This window comes from Megalobrama amblycephala, linkage group LG1 (assembly GCF_018812025.1).
Source record: "Megalobrama amblycephala isolate DHTTF-2021 linkage group LG1, ASM1881202v1, whole genome shotgun sequence".
In the NCBI taxonomy this organism is placed as follows: Eukaryota; Metazoa; Chordata; class Actinopteri; order Cypriniformes; family Xenocyprididae; genus Megalobrama; species Megalobrama amblycephala.
In genome coordinates, this window is record NC_063044.1 from 50,875,317 (window position 1) to 50,894,008 (window position 18,692).

General features: G+C 34.0%; 1 long non-coding RNA gene across 1 annotated transcript; it reads right to left on the reverse strand.

The window, feature by feature from the left end:
* Nucleotides 1-1,137: 1,137 nt before the first annotated feature.
* Nucleotides 1,138-2,629, reverse strand: LOC125250144. The gene is made up of 5 exons (XR_007180733.1): nt 2,576-2,629; nt 2,392-2,430; nt 2,212-2,299; nt 1,792-1,848; nt 1,138-1,687 (listed from the first exon to the last, which is right to left on the reverse strand). It is a non-coding gene; the product is annotated as an uncharacterized LOC125250144 (long non-coding RNA).
* Nucleotides 2,630-18,692: the final 16,063 nt, after the last annotated feature.

The window sequence follows — 18,692 nt, forward strand, 5'->3', positions numbered from 1 at the left end:
ATTTTGCATTACTAGTTAACCTAAAAGATTTAAGCAGCGAGTCTACCTCAATCAAAATAAATTTCTGTTTATGGATGAAAAATTTGGCAAGCAAGATAAAAAAAAATTTAAAATATATTCTTTAGATTTGTTAGAATCAGTGTAATAACAAATAATATATTTCAAATTAAAAGATTGTGTATTAATGGGGGTTTTATTTAAATGGGAGTATAAACTTTTGAACCAGTTCACATAAATAGAATAAATGTGCAAATGGACACCAGGACACACTTACAGTAGCTTGTTGTTGGATGGTGGTAGTGACCTGTTTCTATCCCTCTTTGAGGGTCCTCAGAAAAGACCCATCCTGAACTAAAACATGCCGTGAAAACAATTCCCTGTAATGCACTATATGAGATCCAGTATCAGGTCGTTCAAATAATGAGCACTTTAAGAAGTAGTAGATGTGTTTATACAGTCAAAGCTGATGGAACTGAAACGTTTGAGGTTAAAGAGCATCTTTTAGCAGTCACCACTTGACACAATTATTATCGTTTAATCAGCTCGTAATAAATAAACTGTTAATTGATTATTAGAAGTAAATAGTTCTCACTTTAGATTAGGTCACGATAAAGGGAAAATGTCATAAATAAAGCGCTTTAAACCAACATTTATTAGACATTTAAATAAATTTATATTTTGTGGTCATTAAAATGTTTACGCACAAACACACAGTGAGAGTTTTAATGAGAGGATTTGGCGCCATCTGCCGGACACTCAGCACACATCAGGACTAAAGTGTCAGAAACAGATCAAATGCTGCTGGTGTTTATGGAGGAGGACGACAGGTATTCATCTAACTGTCTGTTATGCACTTTTAGGAGAGTAAATGTTGAAGTGAAGTGTGATATATTATGTATTTCTGAGAAAAGGGAAAGATGTTCATTTGCAGCTCTTCTTGATAAAAAGCAAGTTTACACACAAAAACACCCACACAGGTATTCCCCTTTGAACTGAAGAGCTATAATACACAGAATGAGTGAGAGAATAGTGGCTTGATTTAAGTGAATTAAAGTGTTTAGTTTAAAATCATTTACTCAGCTCTTGATAAAAAGCTAGTTGGCACACTGAGCCACAAACAATCACACACTGGTATTCCCCTTTAAACTGGAGGAGCTAAATCAGAGAAAAGTGAGATGATTTCAGTGAATTAAAGTATTTATCAGATGCTTCTCTCTAGAGTTTATGGTCACTGAATGTCTTTTCTGAGGTAAATGTGTTGTTACGTGACATTATTGTTGTCTAGCTGTTTTATTGACATTTATTGAAACACTGATTGATGGATTACATGAGACATGATTGATTTCATTATCATATCTTCTGATGTTCATTCATGTTTACTTGCTGCTGTAAATAGTAGTGAAGAGATGGTCGGTTCATGATCTGTTTCTTGAAGAGTCACAGCAGATCGTATTGAGGTCAGCAGCTCATCTCAACAGAGAGGAACAGAGATGGTGAAGGGTCTGGAAATCCACATTGTGCCTTGTTGTGAAGGAAAAATAAAGCACTGTCGGCTGTTTACATGTTAAAAATGTATGCCATGATGTTGAATCAAAGCACCAGATGGTGATCATCATCATCTGGACACCGAACCGTTTCAGATCCCTGCAGTGAACGAGGATCAGCAGATACGACCTTCACCAGATCCCTGTGTGAAACACATTCAGATTGAGTTCAGATTCATCTGTATCAGCTGTAAGTTACATCATCATCCATCTAATTCAGCTCTTTCTCTCAGTTTGATTCACTCACCTGTTTTCTGGATCATCCTTACGCTGACAGATGAATCACTCTTCCCTCTGAAAACATCTGAAAACACACTGACACTTATTATCACATACTATTATATTCAAAGTATTTTCTGTTTATTCTGAGATAATTAAAACTTGAGACCTGTCTCGTGATTTAATAATTAAATATGACTTTATGACAGAAGATACTGACTGCTACAAAGGTCAAATCATAATTTATATTTTCACCTCTTTGTTTCTTACACCAAAATCAATACAAATATATAAATTCAGACTCTAGCAAGCTGTTCAATATGACAGATTTATAAAATAACCTAATAAAATGAATGAAAATGTGATTGATGATGACCTGAGCTCTTGTGAACTAGTGTCAGACGTAAAGACTGAAGTATGATGTTAGGAAAGATCAGTCTGGACTCACCTGAAGATCCTTTTACGCAGCATGAAACAGATGAAGATGATGAAGATGAAGATGATGATGACGAGAGCAAACAGCCACCACAACTCATCTACACAAGTGATCAAATATCAAATTATCTGATCAATAACAATGATGAATCAATATTAGAGTTAAAAGGGGTTAAAGCTCTTGATGTTTTACCTGAGAGCTGGAGAGATGGAGTCACTTCATCCAGAACATCTATAAAACACACAATGATCACAAATATCAGACAATATGACAGAAAACAAAGGCCTGTTCACATTCAAACTGGATTGAGTCTGAATCAGATCTGAATCAGTGTTTTATTAGTGAATCAGAAACAAGTTTATCAGCTAAAACTCACCTGAGCTTGGAGTCACTGCTGTTTCATTCCTCACTGAAAAACACATTCACACTCATCATGATTCACTTACAGAAGATTCACTTCAACACAGAGTTTGATCTGAATCAGGACTGAGTCGCTTCAACACAGAGTTTGATCTGAATCAGGACAGATTCACTTCAACACAGAGTTTGATCTGAATCAGGACAGATTCACTTCAACACAGAGTTTGATCTGAATCAGGACAGATTTACTTCAACACAGATTTTGATCTGAATCAGGACAGATTCACTTCAACACAGAGTTTGTTCTGAAACAGGACAGATTCACTTCAGTTTGATCTGAATCAGGACAGATTCACTTCAACACAGAGTTTGATCTGAACCAGGACAGATTCACTTCAGTTTGATCTGAATCAGAACAGATTCACTTTAACACAGAGTTTGATCTGAATCAGGACAGATTCACTTCATCAGAGTTTGATCTGAATCAGACAGATTCACTTCAGTTTGATCTGAATCAGGACAGATTCACTTCAACACAGAGTTTGATCTGAATCAGGACAGATTCACTTCAACACAGAGTCTGATCTGAATCAGGACAGATTCACTTCATCAGAGTTTGATCTGAATCAGACAGATTCACTTCAACACAGAGTTTGATCTGAATCAGGACAGATTCACTTCAGTTTGATCTGAATCAGAACAGATTCACTTTAACACAGAGTTTGATCTGAATCAGGACAGATTCACTTCATCAGAGTTTGATCTGAATCAGACAGATTCACTTCAGTTTGATCTGAATCAGGACAGATTCACTTCAACACAGAGTTTGATCTGAATCAGGACAGATTCACTTCAACACAGAGTTTGATCTGAATCAGGACAGATTCACTTCAACACAGAGTCTGATCTGAATCAGGACAGATTCACTTCATCAGAGTTTGATCTGAATCAGACAGATTCACTTCAACACAGAGTTTGATCTGAATCAGGACAGATTCACTTCATCAGAGTTTGATCTGAATCAGACAGATTCACTTCAACACACAGTTTGATCTGAATCAGGACAGATTCACTTCAACACAGAGTTTGATCTGAATCAGACAGATTCACTTCAACACACAGTTTGATCTGAATCAGGACAGATTCACTTCAACACAGAGTTTGATCTGAATCAGGACAGTTTGATGTGTTTTACTGAAGTGTCTCTCTCACCTCTAAATAGGGTCTCCATTCTCAACTGAAATGAAAGAAAAAAGCTTCAGAACAACTTTTATAGAGTTTGTGAAGGATTAAATAAAGGATATGAAAACAGATGAATGATTTAGTTTATTTACTCTTGATTCATCACAGATGATCTCATGAATCAGATTCACACAGTCAGAAGTGACGAGACGATCAGATGATACAGATGTCGCAGGATACATCAGTTTGCGTGGATCTGATGGATCTGCTAACAGACGCCCGTCCTGAACAAATCAAACACAAGAGGATCAGATCATGTCTTTGTGTAACTGTGTCTGTCTGTGTGTGTGTGTGTGTGTGTGTGTGTGTGTGTGTGTGTGTGTGTGTTTCATAGTGTAGTTTGAGGACAGAAACACACACTCACCTCTGAATACCAGCTCTGCTCACAGTCATTACTGGTTTGATTCAGTATATTAGACTGAAGTATGTATTCAAACCCTTCTTCAGTCTGAATCTCTCCACATGTTTTATTGAATGTGTTCATGCTTCAGTGCTGAAAACAAGAGAAATGTTTTAACCAAAGAACCAAATGACTGCAGTATATTAATTTTGTATGACAAGTGTTGAAGAATAAACATTTAAACAAATGTGTAAAGGCTGCTGTAGTGATGTGCATTTAAACCTGTGAAAATAACTCAATATGATGTTTTCAACAAATAACCTCAATTTCAATCTTTTCCTCTCACAAAGCATCACATTTTAGAAGAAAGTCATATTAAATCTAACAAAACAATGACATAAAATATTAATAATAATGACATTATTCGACACAAGAGTGTAGACCTCTACTGCAAAATATGTAAAAACTTTAACGGTAACCAAAAAAAAAAAAAACAAACAAAAAAAAAAGCAAATACAAACACTTGTGTTACAAATGAGTGAACCTTAATAAATTACTCTAAACAAAACATTCATAATAAATAGTCCAACGAACAGGTACAGTATAAAAAAATACTAGTTTTCTCTGTCTTATAATATCCTGATATCTGAAACTATCAAAGCATTAAGACTGATGCTGAGCATAAAAATGCAGCAGCTGTATATGGGGGTAGGACTTGCAGCAAAATTCTAAATAAATAGATTATGATCCACAAATAAATGTAAAGATATTCACAAAAAATAGTCATATCCACAAATGAATAGAATGAGATCCACAACTAACTATATGTTAGGAGTTTCACAAAAAAATAATAATTGAATTCACAAATAAATCAAATGAGATTTGCTAATAAAAAACATACTCACAAATATGTTTTTATGTCACAAGCGCAACTCTGCCTGCATTTATTTGTGAATCACCACCTGTACATTTGTGAATTGCTATCTGCGCATTTGTGAATCACCTCACACATTTGTGGATTCTGAAACAATTCTAGCGTCAAGTAGTGATGGGCAGATCGAGGCTTCGTGAAACACTGAAGCAGCTGAAGCAAATGTGTCGTAATGTGTCGAGGCTTCGAATCAATCTGACACTCGTCTCCACGGTGACCCCTAGTGGTCAGAACAGTGTAAATGCAACAAAACTCAGGCCAAACATGCATAAAAACACCCATGCATTATTGCAAAAGTTTTATTGAAAGTAAAATCAATCAAATGCAATTAACTAATCATCTAATAAGATTAAATATAGAGTGATTGTTGTTTTATCAATTTTCAGGGCTTGTTTCTCTGTTCCATGGCTCAAGTATATAACTACCATTATTCATTTAAATTATTCTAATGTCTAATTAAAACATCTACAAATGTATAAAACTGATCAGAGATCAGAGATTTATTTTTATTTTTTTAATTTTTTTTGTGGCTTGACTTAGCTATATGATCTTTTTTTTTTTTTATTACCTTTTTTTTATTCAGGAATCATACAAATATATAAACACCTTCAGGAGAACATTAGAATTCAGAAATAAAAGACATTCGTATGTAGAATCAAATATCTAAAGGAAGTGTTAAGAATCATTTACATGCACATATGAAGTCGACATATAAAGGACGAAGGACAGAAAGGGGAGAAATAAGGGGATAAGTACCATACTTTTATGGGGAAACAATACTAAAATAAATAATTAAAGGGGGAAAAAAAGAAAGGGAGAAAGCTGATTAAACTTGACCCTCGGAGCCATCACAAAAAATTGCTCATATAGCTTTAGGAATCGATCACATTTTGCATTACTAGTTAACCTAAAAGATTTAAGCAGCGAGTCTACCTCAATCAAAATAAATTTCTGTTTATGGATGAAAAATTTGGCAAGCAAGATAAAAAAAATTTAAAATATATTCTTTAGATTTGTTAGAATCAGTGTAATAACAAATAATATATTTCAAATTAAAAGATTGTGTATTAATGGGGGTTTTATTTAAATGGGAGTATAAACTTTTGAACCAGTTCACATAAATAGAATAAATGTATTAATGTTTCATCTTCATGACCACAAAATGAGCAAGTACTAGGAATATCAGCATATTTGGATATTGTTGAATTAACCAGATAGATCTTATGCAGTATTTTAAAGTGGACTTCTTTAGTAAAATATTTATAGGCTAACAACCATGCTTTTCTCCAGTTGATATTATCAATCAGGGGTGAGTTTCCCGAAAGCATCGTTGGTGAACCATGGTCGTAAGTCCCATTGAACTCTATTGGTAACGACGGAACTTGCGACCATAGTTCGCTTTGGGAAACGCACCCCAGGGCAGCCCAATGAGATCTGCCTATAGGGTGTATTTGGTCTCTTTTCTGAAAAATTTGTCGGATGTGTTTATTATTGCATTTCTTGTCATAAATGCTAATCCAATAACAAAGCCGACTCCTTTGTATCTTTCTGGTTGTACAAAAAATGTGGCTCTTAACTAGTTGCACTAGACCTGTGGGAATAGCTTTAATCATGGTATTATAATCTTTAAAAGGAATAGGGAAGTCATGGACAGTCATAAAGCATTCATAGGACAAGATATTACTGGAATTGTCAAATAAAAGAAAAGATATAAGTTAAACCTCTATTAAACCAATTGGGGAAAAACAGAGATTTGTTTCTAACAGTTATATTCATATTATTCCACAGAAGAGTTTTGTGTGGTGAAAAATTGTGGATGTAACACGATTTCCATGCAAGAAGAGCCTGCTGATGGAAATTAGATAGTTTAACCGGCAGTTTATTATACATATAATTACATTTTAACATAAAAGGTAGACCTCCAATTTTATTAAATATATAATTAGGAATAAAAAACCATAAGGAATTTGGATTCATTAGACATCTTTTAAGCCAGTTTATTTTAAACACATTAATAATGTTATGAAAATTTAGTACTTCTAGTCCCCCATCACTTCTACAATTGGAAATTACTGCTTTTTTAAGTTTATGAGACTTGTTTTTCCATATAAAGTCAAGGAAAATTTTATTGACACCTTTAGCAGTAACATCAGTCACATATAAAGAGAGTGAAGGATACACGAAGTGAGAGAGACCTTCTGCTTTAGAGAGAAGAACCCTACCATAGAGAGATAAATCTCTTTGTAACCAAAGATTAAAAATATTTTGGGTTTTATTAATCCGATTAGAAAAATTGAGTTGCTGTCTGGCTACTAAATTTTTAGTTAAATAAATACCTAAATACCAGTTGTGTAATATTACATTGAAATTATACTTCAGAGATTTAATCTAACTTCAGTGCCTTATGGTGGGGTAAGTTAAAATTCTGGCTCAATTTATGATTTTGTACATTGCTAAATCACCAATATGGATCATAAATATTTTTAGACCTGCACAAATTTGCATTGATGTAACAGCATTACATGTGTTTAAGTTTACCCTGATAAGCCAAAAAGTATTTTTAAAGTACATGGTGTCTTCCACTCCTCCCACGTGCTTCTTTCAAAGTGTGGCAGAAATGGTGGTGGTTTCAAAGTGATAAGATCACAGACAATACGGCTGAGATAATGGAAGATTATCACATTTCTGCCGAGAATGGTGTTTCCAGGTGCACTTTTCCAGCTATATACACATATATATGTTCCTTTTATTAAATTCTGTAGGCTACTTATTAAATTTACTTATTAAATTTTTGTATTTTATTCAATTCTGTAGGCTACTTATGTTTTGTCAATTCAACGTAAATTGGCTGTAAATATTGCAATTTCCTGCTAGTACTTAATTTAGAGATTGGTCAAAGAAGTTCTGAGATTGGATCTGTAAAATAAAAATTAAAACTGTAAATATGCAAACGTCTGTTTTTGAATGAACGAACTTGTTGCATTTTTATAAATCGTTTTTTAGTTATTGTACATGGAAAAAAACTATATTTTAAAAGTAAATTACTGTAGACAGAAATAATTATTATTAAATAACTTTATGAAACCTTAAATTTACAGTTTAACCTGAAAGTTAGTTGTTTTACGTAATTTTACATGATCAGTTACACACACACCTCTGCATCAACAGAATTTACAAAAGTGATTTCATATACATAGAAAGCACATCAAATGCAAGAAAAACATCTACTTTTAAAAGGTTTCAAATAAGTTTTAGGGGAATAAAATGTCAATGTGGGTGAAATGTTCCGTTGTTCATTCAGTGTAACACTTATTTATGTAATAATTTTAAACAACATACTTATTCTGACCTGTACATATAAAAATATGCACATGGCATGCAGGGGGAAAAAGTAAAGCGTGCGCACGATTTGGCCTACAATTATTATTTATTTATTTATTGTTTGTTTGTTTTTTGATGGATGTCATGTGCAGGGCTTCGTAGAAAACATAGGATAGTGGCACAGTTTAAAAATGTAAAATTACAAGTAATTAGCACTTGAGGTAAAACTAATTCGTTTTTAATATGGCATACACACACACACAAACACACACACACACACACACACACGTACACGTCTGCATCAGAAAAAAAACATCTACTTTTAAAGGTTTAAATAAAGGTTTAGATAAAAAATAAAAAATATTTAATATGTAGTTGTTTTATTATTATAATTATTATTGGTTATTATATGCATTTAAGACACTTAGGTATTTTTAAGTAGAAGGTTTTTGTCAAACCGCGCTCAGAAGTTTCGAGGTATAGCCTCTAGCGGAAGAGAATAAGCCACATGGTGTTTTTCTTCAAGAATACTGTGGGGCAATATTATTAACCTGCTAATCACAAAAAAAAAAAAAAATAATAATAAAAAAAAAAACGTTTCAAAATCAGAGCCAAACTATATTTACATGTAGATATTATATTTCATACCTTAAGCGGATCCTTTGCCATAACGGAAGAGAGAAGAATGAAACCGCAGAAAGAAACCTCACCTTCACCTGCAGCGGCTGATCTGCAGAAGCGCGTTCTCGAGCAGCTTTAACTTCACGAGCTCGCCTCTCATTCACTCTAATGCTGAACGAACTTGACTTGCTGTTCTCGAAGGCTCGAACCCGAGGCTCGGCTCGAGATCAGCGGTACTGAGAGGAATAGAGGAGGAAGAGGGGGGGGGGGGTCGTGAGAACTGGGGCTGTGCTGCAATACTCACGTAAGGATGATTGACAGGACTAAATGATTAGGCTCCTCCCGAATCTACTTGTGGAACTTTACCCGGCGACAGACTGTGATTGGTCAAATAATGAAAAAGAGGGAGGAGACAAATGCAAAAATGTGAATGCGTAATAAACTGTCAAACTGTGGTTTTCCTCTAGCTGTCATATAATAGAGGGTATGCACGTGACGTCACCGTCGACCGACTGCAGTCACGCCCACTGAGTGACACAAAGACTGAGCGGCAGCATTGGTTTTCAGCGTGAATGTCAAGAAAAACACACAAACCACTTCCAAAACGGGAAAGAGCTTTGTGATTGACTGTACAAATAGCTTTGACACAAAACCTGAGGTATATATTTAAAGACTGCCGAAAGCTACAGAAAAAAGAAGCAAATGGATCACTGCAATTCACAGAAACAGCTGGACTTCAGCAGAGAAACATGGATTTGCAGTTATCATTTTGTGTCAAATTGTTGGATTTTGAGGTAAAATCATACCGTATATATTGTATTGTTATATATTGTGTTGACAAATCATCAATTAAATATTTACCATCTTATATTCTGCATAATTGGGTGTTTTTAAATAAACACTGACAAAAACTATAAAACTAAACGTTTTAGGGCTGGACAATATTACGATATATATAACATTGATATAAGTGATTACGCGGATTTAAACCTACCTATGTTGTAGTCATATAAAATATTCACAGGCAGATTTGCTTTATGTATTTCCTCGGCGTCGAAATCAGGCACATATAAATGTCAGGAAACACGATTCCTAGCTGCATGTCAATATCCATGGATTAGGTTTATTTGACAAGTTGTAAGGAACACTTTGAATTCCAACCTTTATGTAAGTCGTTTGTTTTACTCCGTTTTCTCAGTTTCCCCTATTAAATCCAGTAACGCAGCAGGTTCTTTTGCCACTCAGTCCAGCTGAGGGAGCGCGTTTTCAGCGGGAAACATCCCGATGCATACCCTCTATAGGCTACGCTTGCATGCAATATTGGTATTGTCACAAACCTGTTGTTCAACCACGTTGGTGAATGACGTCACGCAGGTGGTGGAGTAATAACTTCTTTAAATGAATCAGTTTGAGATCAAATTAATGCTGGATTTTTTGCTATGAATTACAGACATAGCATTAGAGGACTAATTCTCATTTTCCTCAGGTTTTTTTTTTTTTTTTTTTTTACACTGAAAATTATTACACTAAAACATATTTAGGGGTAAATTAAGGGTGATCGGGGAAATTCTTGCCATGAATTAAGAACATTAGCCAAACATAATACCTTTCTGTAAGATGTTACCAATCCATTTAAACAGAAAACACGTTTATTAGGGGTGGGCGATTTGGCAAAAATATCATATCACGATTTTTTTCAGGAAAATCACGATTCACGATTTTTATCACGGTTCTTCATGTTGTTTTTACTATTTTGCAAGTGACTGAGCATTACAGACAAACTAATTTCCCTATTTTAAAAACAAAGCCTTACAAATTTACAAAATATAAAATAAAATTAAAAATGGCAGACATTTAGGCCAAAGTGGCGAAGATAAAAATCTTTGTCATTATTTTTTATCTGTTATTTGTTATTAATTTTATCTTTGTTATTAAAAAAGGAAGAAAAACATAGACTACACATTATACAAATGAAATTAATAAAATGATTTATTTTTTCAGCTACAGTAGGTATATTTAACAATAACATTCAAGTAAAAAATTAAATGAACAAATATAAAAATATAACACTAGACTTCACTGTATAAATTACACATTGATTCTTAATAAAGCTAATGTATTCAAGTTCTCCGAGCAGTGGGTGATTTTCTCTTTAGGGATAATTAGGTATAAACACCCCCTAAAATCTGCCATAATATACTCTGTCAAGTTGTTTTAAACTCTAATGAGTTTCTTTCTTCTGTTGAAAATAAAGTTATTTTGAAGAATGTAACCAGACAGTTGCTAGAGACCAGCTACTGTTTAGTTAACCCACAATCTCCAAAATAATTTATTTTGTGTTCTGCACAAGAAAGAAGTTAATACAGTTTTGAAACAACATTACAGTGAGTAAATAATGACAAAAAGTTTAATTTTTGGGTGAACTATCCCTTTAAAGACAAGCGGCAGCATGGAAAAACGCATGTCAGGACAGCGCAGCAGCGCACGAAAATAAAGTTTAACCGGCAAGTCACATGAAATAATGAACTTTTGTGGATTGAAGTGTCCCGCGAATATTACTCTACCGCTGCGTTAAAATGTGACGTGAATGTACGTTACGTTGAACAGTGTGCTGAGATGGAGGCGCTGGAACTGCAACGGATAGAAAGCACTGTAGCACGACACTACGATATTTCTTCAGAAGCAGATCGTGGAGACATTTTAATCGTCCACGATCAAAAATCGTTATATCGCACACCCCTAGTTCATATTATAATGAAATTATGCTTGACATATCCTTTTATGCAAACTGAGCCAAAACACTTTTTTGTAACTTTCGGGTGATTGGGACATCACATCTTACTGATTTAGTGTAAACATATTTTACACAAGTTATTTACTTTGATATCATTTCATATGCAAAATTTCTTTTTTTCTATTCATTATTATTATTATTATTATTATTATTATTATTATTATTATTATTATATAATAATAATAATAATATATTATGAGTTCATGTTTAATTCTGTTCAACTTTATTTCTCAATGTTTATAAATTCATCGAGCGTTCAGTACCTACAAGTCCAAAAGTCACTGAAAAATATAAAAAATAAAAAAATGGTTTTGTTCCAAAATTATTTAAAAAAAAAATTATGCATAATGGCTTCGTGATTGATGTGCGTTGTGTATTTGGCCATTCCAACACAATCTCACACTACGGTTTGGCGAATTGGTGACTAATAATTTCCGTAAAATTAGGAAGCTGGTAAAATTACAAGCACATACATTTTCAGTTTTCATTTTTTACAGGTCACACACACACACACAATCAAACTCACATACACTTCCAGACTTATTCACACCCTTTAGCAAAAGGTTTTGCATGTTTTAATAAAATGTTATTTCACGAGTTAGATAAGTCAGATAAATTAATTGGTAAACGTAGGCTATTTGGCGTGCTGTCCAGGGAGAGGCCTCCGAGCTCGGTAATCGGCCCGAACGCAGATGTGTATTTTTGAATGATCAGAATGACTTAATTTCACCTAGATTCTTTAGTTGTTGGAAACATCTCCTGATCACAACATTGACTCGTTTATCAAAAGTCAAAGCAGAATCAAAAGTAACACCTTCGTTTCTTGTTTATGCAGGTTATCAGATAGAGATCCTATAGTTTACTGGAAACCATCTCTGTAGAAGCAGAGGGGCCAAAAAATGAAGACTGTCTCTCCTTCTTTAACTGAAGGAAGTTGGCTAACATCCAATGTTGAACATCTCTCAGACAATCAAATTAACACTGTAAACTAGAAACATCCCCTGGATGTAAGAGATCGAGCATCATCTGTGGTATGAGACATGCTAAGAATGGTATACAGAGGGAGAGCATGTGTAAAGAAAATAAAATTGAGCCCCGTGGAACCCCATACAAAAACTGGTGAGCTGACAAATAGTTGCTAGTTTCCACTGAAAATATTCACATTCATATACAAAATAGAACAGTTTTCCCCCTTATAGTGCATAAACCAAATTTATCCAACAGTAAATGACTTATTAACAAAAACAATTATTGTACCAAATTTACATAATAAAATGTGAAAATATAAATTCTGAAATATAAATATGGCTCTTACAATATGGCTCTCATCAGAGCATAGTTAATTGATGTGATTGGTTGCAAGGTAGTTTGTGACATTAACACCATTGATTTTGTCTTAAAGCATATTAAAACACCCCATAGTCACATAAACAACATTACAAACTTGATTTTCACCACAGAGGAACACTTTAAATATATTGTCATATTCCTGAATTAAATCAAATGAAATCAGTATCAACAAAAGCCATATTTGGATTCACACAGATTTTACCTGCTCAACTCTCACGAGCTTGACTGTTACATTTACAAACGACGACATGAATATTTACTCATCTGATTCCTTCAAATACTGTATGATGATTCTTTCAGAAACAAAAGTCCAGCCATGATCGCGCGCCTTATTTACTTAAATACTAGGGAACAAATTATAATATACTAGTGTGTACAATTAAGTAAATCTAAGGAACGAAAAATTATATTGTGTGCACGATTTATTTAAAACAATGGAACAAATTATTATATTGTGACACGATTTAGTAAAACAAGAGAACATATCTTGTGCGCAGGATTTAGTGAGGGAACAAATTATTATATAGGCTACTAGTGTGTACAATTTAGCAAACTAGGGAACGAATAATATCTTGCGCACGATTTAGTAAAACGAGGCAACAAATTATCATATGCGCACAATTTAGCAAAACTATGGAACAAATTATTATATTGTGCGCAAATGTTTGTCAAAGTGTTGTGAAGGATGGAGAACAAGCTTTTGGGGCTTTTAAGAGTTTAGCTGCGGTGTGAACTTCAGGGCTGGATTTCCCGAAACCTTCTTAACTCCACGTCGTTCTTAAGTTGTACCTTAAGCTGTACCTTAACTTTAATATGTGTGTCCCGAGACGTTCTTAGTTAAGTATACCTTCTGTAGGTCATACTTTCGTAAGGTTGGTCTGGAGCACTCTTAGATATACATTATCACTGTTGACAGTCAATACGAATATAATTCTGAAGCTGTAATACACCCAGTGTTCAATTAGGATTATGACAAAGAATAAAATGCAAAGATTCACTGCTAAATTCAAATGTGCTATAGCGCTGATCCAGATCGAGGCAGACACGTGTTTTTAACCTCATCAGGTTTATTTTAGGTTTCAGACATTTAAATACACATATGAATTAAGTAGGCTACTGCATAAAAAAGACATTTATAGTTTGTTAAAATCTAATTCCATACGCTTATGTCTACGGAAGCTGCAACAATAACCCTTTCAATTATATAATTTTACAAAGTGTTTTATTCATATCAGATACACATTGAGTATGAAACAATAAAGTTTACTCTATTCTTCTCCCAGTTCACCTCCACTTTTATGTATTTCTTTCGGGGAAGATTTCTTAAATCCGACAGCTCTAATTGCCGTGCAAACTCATCGCGCAACAAAACACATTCACCTCGATCACACGAAAATGCGTATCAATAGTACGAGTTTGTAATCTCGTAGAATATACGCCAAAATAAGTTTTGGCGTGCTTATGGTACGCAGTTTTTCGCGTGCATATGATACGCACTTTATGGCGTATTATACGTACGAAACCCCCACCCCCATCCTACCCAAGAGCGTATCATATACACGCCATAAAGTGCGTATCATATGCACGCGAAAAACTGCGTACCATAAGCACGCCAAAACTCATTTTGGCGTATATTCTACGAGATTACAAACTCGTACTATTGATACGCATTTTCGTGTGATCGTGTTGACATATTTTACAATTGGAATATATGATAAAAATTCGCGATATAACAAGTTTGTAAATATTTTGAATAAAAAAAAAAAAAAAAAAAAAAAAACGATATAAACGCGATACCTGTCTGTCAGCTGCATGACGCGTCTCCTAGGAATTAAAACCTTGTTCTTAAATAACGGTCGCCTTAAACTACTTAAAGAATATAGATAAATTACAATATAGATTTAGTTTGCAATTTGGATTACTTTTATAACATCCCATGAGTCCTGATAAATGCAATTTCTACTTCTGAAGTGCTTCTTTTTATGAAGAACACTGATTTCTCACATAACGCAGTGAAGCAGCCCTGTGAATTATCGATGCCCGATCCATCGATATCAGTTCAGCACCGCCGCCATGGAGAGCCCCTAGTAACACCGCACTTAAGAAGCTCTGACGGATTAAGCCTATTAAATCATGCATTACTACTGTACAATCTCTGCCGTTCGCATTTGTGCTGTTGGTGTCGTGCACAGACAGACGAAGAGAAGCCTAATGATAATCATTTTCGTGCTCTATTGTGAAAAATATCAGACAATTTATAATGCAAAATAAAGTCAATCTGCTTCCATTAAAAATATAATATTCCTAAAATATGTATTTATGTTTACCTTAAAAAAACGGCACAAAACACATAACACATAAATATTGTTTAATAGAAAAGATTGAGATTAACTTCTCTGAAAACTTTCTCTGAACAGTATTTTATATAATTTTGATTCATTGATTCTAAAACAAGATTATTTTTTATCAATGTAAAGTGAGGACACAGAATCTCATATTTTCCTAATGTTTCGTAGGCTACAGTTAAATGTGGAATCACGTGGATGGGAATATAATATATTATTTAAAAAAAAAATATGCAGACGATTTTATACATAGTAAAACTAAAGGTTGTTTCAGAAAGGAGACGGGATTCACATACGCACAATCTTCCGCTGACTGGGTTTATAAGGGAATGTGTTGCGCAGAGACAGCTGAAACAAGTGTGGAATTAACTTTAACTTTCTAGCCCATGAAGCAAAGAAAAAAAGTTGTTGTAAGGTCATTCTACAGAAACGTCCACTTTTGGTATGACAAAATGTCTTAAAATGTATTTCTTTTTCTAACATTTAAACTTAGACCACATTATTATATTACACTTTGACTTTATGAATACACATAAATGACAGCTTAATGATTATTGTTTGTGCATTTATTTAAAGATCGCATGTACCCGTTTTTTGTCACTGGTGTTACCTCACTTCTCTGGCATTTTTAAACGTTTTTATGAAATATTATTTCTCAATTCTTTCAGCACATGCAGTCAGAGTTACAGAATAATAATGATAATACAAAAAATAAGGAGATTATGTGTTTTTTATTTTAATCAGGTTAGTTAAAAGTGTGATTGAATGATGTTAATTCAATTACACAAACATTTATTTGCTATAACAATGAAAATATTTGAAAAACAGTTATAAACAAGTAATGATGCAATCCTTTACATCTTAATTCTTGAGTGTAGCAGAATTCAATGAATGTAAAATTATTATCATGTCACATATGACACATTTTATTTAATGCGACAGACAAAAACAGTAACACCAGTGACGCAATGAATCACCAGTGATGTATACACAAGACCAAAGATCCTTATTCTTCAACTATAATTAAGTAGATGAGACTAAATTTTTACATTTGGTATAAAATCAAAGACTTATCATTGACACTTAGTGAAAGTAGTCAGTAAAAGATCATAAACAACATTTAAAACTGTCTGTAAACTATGCTGTCTGTAAAGTCGCTGCACTGAATTTAGCCATATACCCTTAATTTAGCCATATCTGACCAAAGGAGGATTTTATGCAAAAGAACTTAATGAATAGCTTTAAATAAAGTGTATCTATAAACGGGTAACACCAGTGACATTTTTCATGGAAAATGCATTTTACAAAATGGCTGCTGCAAGCTATCAATCCACATGTTGTCAATCATGATATACTCACTAAATCAAGTAATTTAATCCATTTGTATTCTAGTTTTTTAAAATTCCCTAGCAATAAAGTAGGTCACACCAGTGACTTCAACTAAAAGCTTCATATGAAATTATGATTTTCTAATAAAAATTTCTGATAACTGAAAAGAGATAGTGGACTTTCCATGGCCCTTTCTTCATGGATCTTCAGGAAATAGGAAGAAGGAAGTCAAGCGATGGTAACACCAGTGACAACACCAGGGGACCACTACATTCATTATATATTTTAGAATATTTATTCAGCATTTGTTTTTTGTTTTTTTTATTTATGTCATTTACATTATATATTTGATAGTTATGCATACATTATTGTATTTGAAATGGTAGAAACCCTGTTTCTGATCTCAAAAGTGGACGTTTCTGTAGAATGACCCTGTAACAGAAAATAAAAACTTCCACTAAATAGAACTGAAAAACGAAAAACATGTAGGCTATAGTTACTGATACATACACAAACACACACACACACACTTTTGGAACAGCTTGTACTATAAAGAACATTGTAATCATAAAAGAGTATTAATAAAAACATCCTAGATTTACATCATTCGGGGCTCGAGTGTCTGTGTCTGAATAAAAGGTGTTTATCGTGTTTGAACTGTTTTTTTTTTTTTAGAAAGACACACAGCATTGTTGGATGATTTGTCGAGATCGCGTCTGCAAACAGCAAGTTTGAGGAAAGGCTGTAAAGAAAGAGTGTGCGGAAAGCCCTTATATGGAGATGGGCGTGTTCTATGCAAAACTCGTGCACGCGGCCGCTCATTTATAACACTTCACCTTCATTCACATCAGAGATTTCAAGTCATTTGTATGAACGATTTCCACCAGCAAAACAGCAAACAGCTTTTAGTGAACAAACCGCCATACTTTTACAACAACAAAACAACTTACAATCAGCAAGCGTGTCTCTGCTGCCCCTTCTTTTCATGTTCCATGAGAACATTTCCCTCCATTTCCCACTTTGTTTCCTTCAATCTTCTGCAGTACTACGCGTGTTTCATCCAGATCCTCCAGTTCATCTCCACAGTGAACAGAATCCTGATGTGAATCCAGTAAACACTTGATATAATCCAGGATCTGTTGCTGGTTTGAGGAGAACTGAAGTTCGAGAGACCAGAGGATCAATCAGCTGATCTTCTCACACATCTGTGCTTTACTGACTCTTAACTTAAACTTTCTTTACACAGAAAGTACAATAATTCTCTGTGAAGTTGAGTGCAGGATTGTGATTGTTCGCTGAAAATCTTATTTTGAGTCACTGGTTAAGGCGCGCTTGTCATTCAAACGGATAAGTCACGCGATCACAGTGAGGAAGCACGCGAGAGCCAATGAAATGTGTGCTTTTTAAGGCGGGAAATTTTTAACTTTAACTAGAGCGAGATTCATTTGACTCAGCAGAGGAAACGAAAAAGCTGATGTTGCAAAAACTGATAGTTGGTACATGTTTGAAGGTCTTTCTATAGAAATGCATATTTTCTTCTAAAATGAAACAATAAGTGTACTCTTATCTCTTATTTTGAAATAAATCACACAACATCACTTGACTTCCTTCTTCCTATTTCCTGAAGATCAATCTTTGGTCTTATGTATATGTCACTGGTGATTCATTGTGTCACTGGTGTTACTGTTTTTTCATAATAATAAAATGTGTCATATGTGACATGGTAATAAATTTACATTCATTGAATTCTGCTACACTCAAGAATTCAGATGTGAAGGATTGCATCATTACTTGTTTATAACTGTTTTTCAAATATTTTCATTGTTATAGCAAATACATGGTTGTGCAATTGAATTAACA